We start from the raw sequence: 5,574 nt of genomic DNA, 5'->3' as shown, positions 1-5,574 counted from the left end.
CACCGGGACTCTTTCTGAGCGGAGGAGAGGGGGAAGTGTCGATCAGGTGGTTCCGATGGGAATAAGTATGAAAACGAAATGCAAGGGATGCAGGGTGCAGATAAGCTAAACCTTTGAACTTCTTATGTTGTGCACATGCACACAGGAACTCAAACACACCCTTCAACCTCAGACTGATAGGCTGAAAGGTGTCCTCGCGACAGCTTTTAAATTAAGTGAATGTCTATTGTCTAGCCCAGTTGACTACCACATTCCATGTCATTGGCTGCATTTAATTCCATTCATTTTCTAATGCATATTCTGTGTTTTGGTAGGTCTGGCTGCCAGCATTTCCCCCAGCAGACAAAACACATCGGTCCCTCGTCCAACAGAAGCAAACAGAGTGCGAGGAATGCGGGCGGGCGGGCAGCGATAAGCGATCTGCGACCGTCGCGCCTGTTTGTGAGGCTCGCAGCGTTCGCAGACCGGACGTGCCTCTTACCCCGGTGGGTGGCCGCGGGGCCGTCCGAGCCACGTGGGCAGACCGCCGTACCTCGGTGCACAGACCTTACCTGGGGTCCACTGACCATACTTGGGTATCCCGACGTCCCCCACGACCGGACGTGCCTGTCTACCAGGTGGACGCCGGCGTGGCCGGCGGAGCCACGTGGGTAGCCGGACGTGGCGAGTGGGGATCGGCCGTGCTGCCTGCGGACTGAAGGTCAGTGCACCGCTCGCCGTTCACACCCGTGCGTTTGAAATTCAGCCGTGTCAGCCTCGGACGGACCGTGCGTTGTGTCGTCTCTTATTCTTATATGTAGATATCGACATCTCTTTCTGAGGTCGGTCTATCTCTCATTGACCGAACTTGATGACCGGTGCATTTCCCGCGGATTTGTTCTTGGGGTTCCTGGAGACCCCACCTGCTGAGGGGAGAAAGGTGTTTACTATTGGGCGACCGCGACCCCCCACCGCGGGGCGGCGATAGCGTCTGCGCAGAGGGGTAGGGTAGGGTGCCCGCTTGTTTGTCCTGGTTCCAGCGACAGAGTGGGTAGCTCCCTAGACCAAACACCCTGGACCAAACCACCTGCCCCGACTATACGGCGTCCACTGCGAGTACGGTCATCGAAATACGACACCGAGCGGGGTTCGGCGACCCGGGCTGTAGCTGCCGCAGTCACCCCTTCCGCCGTGTCGGCGGGCGGTTGGGCGGCGGCCGCCGACCGTGCTACGCTGGCGCCCGTAGTAGGCGCTGATTGGTCGGCGGAAAGCGCGGGAATTGAACCGGCAGAGAGCTGCCAACCTAGGCGGTTTTGGCGGAGGGCGGCTGGGCTAGGCGGATCGATCGGCCGCGCTGGCACGGGGGACGGTGATGTGCCCTCCGACCGGGCCACCTGCCGCCTGCCACGGCGCTGCAATTTGATCCCGTATGGATGGAGACCGGTGGTCTGTGTTCCCTGATGAGTACATAGATCTGAAAGCGTCCGGTATCTGATCAAAATCCTCTGAGTCGGTCCATACCGGCTCATACAGCCTGTCACTTGCGTCGCCAGGCTGAGCAGTCTGGAATCAACCCAATTTCTTTTATTTTAATATTTAATATCTTTTATGTTTCAGGTCAGATTAATGAAACCGATTTAAAGGGACCCTCCCACCTTAACATTAGATTTGAGTTGAGATAGCCAAAATGGGGTCCCTGGGCCCTGGCTCACAATTACCGGTTTCGGCACTCACAACATCGAGAAATGCCTTAAATCGGAAATATTGAATTTCAAAATTGCAGCATTTTGATTCAGAGGGGCTAATGCTTAGGAATACCCCTCTGAATGTGTGACGTCAGCGCAAATATCTAACGATTTTTAAATGTTTGACTAAAACGTTTTGTAGCACGCGGTGGTATATGCTATTTGTGCGCAACATCTGCCGCAAACGCCGCACTTCTAAAATAAAGTCGCTAGAAACAGCGGAGATCCCAAAAAAAGTAAACAAAAGTAAAAGTCTAATATCTTGAAAACCGGTGAATATTTTTCGGTGAAATTTGGTAGATATTCGTTTCCGCTCTTTCTGAACCGAGCGACATCACTTTCATGCCAATTCATAAACTTTTTTGAAGGTGGGAGGGCAGGGCGTATTTTAAGGGATTTTCACTGGGTCGGCAATCACATTTAGGGGCGGCATTTTGCACTCATAGGGGCGGCACTGGGCATCTGAGGGGGCGGCATACCTACTGATATTTAATGACAAAAAAGACACGTTCGACGTTTCTTTTATAACTCTTTCTAAGTAATGATTTCAGATTCAACCTGCCTAAGCTCAGCGGTATTACGTCTATTTTTCCGGGATATGGTATTTCTCTTGTCATAATGCGACAAATGAACTATAATTTGACTTTACAAAAATTAATTTAAAAATTTTACCTGAGGTCAAGTTCATGACCTCACCATAAATAAAACATGTTGCATACCAGTCGATCCGTATCGTCAAGCTTAAAACATTCACGGTGTTTTATGGCTCTAGAACAGTGGTCGGCAGGTCGCACGAGTGGTGCCCACTTTATGGGCGCTGGACGGGGCCATTACCCCCACTTGTCATACCCCATTGCAAGCCCCATTGCTTACACAGCAAGGGTCGCTGATATTCGGCCATATCCTTTGACGCCTCTATTTTTCTGCATCTAAATAAAATGCAACACAATTAACTCTTTTTTATGGAGAGGGAGAGCGGGTGGAGTAAGGATGAAGTCATACATTTTTTATTCATTAGTTACTCGCGTAATGAACAGCGTATTGTAATTTGTAACGATACGTTCATCCCCCCCCCCCAAGTTAATGAATGGTATACCTACCTACTCAAATATTTTCGTGACCCCAGTGACATTTTCATTGAGTTTTTGAAATTTGAATGACCTTCACTCAGTAACTTTCTCTCCGGATCGGCCGGCGGACAAAACGCAAGCGAAGACAAGGGAGTCCGGTGCTCTATCAACTGAGCTACGGAACAGGCAAATGCTCACCATAGATACACCGACTGAACGATCCCTTTATAACTTCAGCGATTGATAAGACAAGCAGTGTGTAACTGTATATATAAAATGTAAGTCTCGAAATTGCTATGTCTTTGACCAAAGGTAAGGACAATTTTGCGACCCTTCCATTAGGTATAAGGAAATGGGAGAAAATCAGGGCATGCATGCCTCTTTTTATAGGTAGAAAAATGTCAAAGTTAACGAATTTAAACATCATAAAACAATTAAAAATGACACACTTAATCCGTAAATTGCCACCCACGACCCCTCGTTATGTCCTTGAGGTCATGTCAGGTCATGGAAGGCCTCCAGCAGTTTTTTCAATAACTTCTGATAGAGACATGCGACATACCTGAGCGATGAAAACACCTTAGATGATTTCAGTTTGACGATACAAATCGACTGATATGCAACGTGACCTTTACCAGTCAGGTCATGACCTGGACCTGAGCTCAAATTTCCCAAATGACATTTGAATGTCAAATTATAGTTCATTCGACGCATCTCGACGAGAGGAGCACAGTACTGAAAAAACAATATCATAACTTTCGTGAGTCAATAATTATTACAGTAAAAAGGTTCTTCATTAAAACAGCTCAGTAGAGGGGCGGAGGGGGCTCCACTGTCCACTCCAACCCTCCCCGGCCCGGCACGGGTTAAACTAGTTGTGCTCTGGAGGTTAAGCCGTTGATGTTAGGTCAAGTCTGAGGACTTTATAGGAACGTTGAAGAGCAATCGAATGTGCTTTTTTCGCGGTGCTGTAGTTCTATTCTTCCCCGAGTTATGCGCCAGTTTGTCAATAAATGTTGAAACAGACAACATTTCACCCACATTTCACCTTTGATGACCTCTGGTCATCTGATATTTGACAGTTGACTTGACCTAACCAAAGTACGGTTAACCAACTAACCCAAGTAGTTTTTGACACTCTTTCGAATGCCGCTTACCGCGTGTCGCTACGTGGCCCAGTAGCCAAGTTATAGGGGTCGGGAGGGGGTTCAAACCTCAGCCCGGCGCCGGTTAAAGGGACCATCCCACCTTAACATTAGTTTTGAGTTGAGATAGCCAAGTTTGCGGCCAGGCTCAGAAACCACCATTTATCCTGGTCGCAACCCCCGCAGCTTTATGGTGTTCAAGAAATTTCTTCCCTTTACTTGCAGGGTGGGACCAGCTTAGTCCCTATCTCTTAACCATTAGCGGTTTTTTGATGACGTCAGCAGTCATTTCAACGCCCGCCATTCCTTGAACCCGAGTTTTGCTGACCTTGAGCTCCCTTGTTTATCAACGTGAAATCCGTCGTCGGCGCTGAGAAAGCATGTTGCTTTTCATTTTAATTTGAATATTAGAAGATACCCACCACTGGAACTTGGACTGATATTATACCAAGGCCGAAGATGATCAAGCTGCCTGCTATATCTGGAGCTTGGTGTTCAACTTCAACATGGAATAAAAAACAAAATATCAAAGCAAACTGGATATGGTACTGCAAGTTAAAGTCCAAAGAAATTTGAAGAGCTGACAATTGACATTAATTCTTTTCCTGCAAGGTTTCCATATGGAGATCAAAGTCACACCATGAAGAAATATTTTTGATGTTAACAGTTGAAAGGGGATTTATCTTCCAGTTTTGACGAAAGACGCTGCTGACTGTCTTTGGAAAAGGATGTCGGCATGAGGTGCAATTGTGCTTGTGAAGTGGTTATAACTGGTCTTTTCACAGTATTAAATTAAATGTGCCATTGCAGCCAAGTGTGTTATCATGTAAGGTAAAATCAAAACTACAATGTTGGTTTTACGAGCATTGAGAAGGCTGGTAGGTAACACCTGCCTGTGCTCGTAAATCATGCTGCCAGAGTATTCTAAATTAATTTTATCATACACTTTTGTTGTCCAGAATGGTTGCACTATTGTTTGGTATCATATTATTCCATGTAAATATGGTAGTGTAAAGTCCGACCAACATGTTACCAGATTTGAAGCTGTTACGTTACCTAAGTACCTGTTTTTTACTGGCGTGGTGAATGTCACCTGGATTTTGTTTTGAGGTGCAGACCTAGTAACTCTGACTACATGGGTTTGAAGCTATTATCTATTCTGTTTTTACTGGCCTGGTGAATGGCGACTGATGTTGTCCGTGGATGGCACTGAAACAAATTTTGAGTGTTTTGTACAGTGTTTTAATACAATGCTGAGGGCTGAAAGTTGTCTTGTTTAGAGTGGTGAAAGTTCTGGATATGCCAGCCACCATGGTGGGTCAGAGTTAAATGTGTTGCAGTCAGTTCGGCTTCGGCAAGCACACGGATGGGCATACGCATCAAGACCTGCTCTGCCATACTTTCAGCCAATTTAACCTCGGTAAGTCTTTTCTTTTTTCTGCCAAAAGCTATGACATTGTGAATTTCAGCACTGTGGCCTGTGTGTAGCTTTCAGGAAAGCAATTCTAAATAAAGCTCTGATAAAGTGCAAAATCAGCAATGCAGCCCTCTATTACATTTTCTACAACATCTTACTTGTTCCTTGCATGGAGAGAAAAATGCAATGTTATGAATTCGTTTATTCACATAATTTGA

Source organism: Amphibalanus amphitrite, unplaced genomic scaffold, assembly GCF_019059575.1.
Source record: "Amphibalanus amphitrite isolate SeventyFive unplaced genomic scaffold, NRLGWU_Aamphi_draft 000385F_arrow, whole genome shotgun sequence".
Classification (NCBI taxonomy): domain Eukaryota; kingdom Metazoa; phylum Arthropoda; class Thecostraca; order Balanomorpha; family Balanidae; genus Amphibalanus; species Amphibalanus amphitrite.
The sequence above is the reverse complement of the archived record's forward strand: the minus strand, read 5'-3'. Positions refer to the sequence as shown.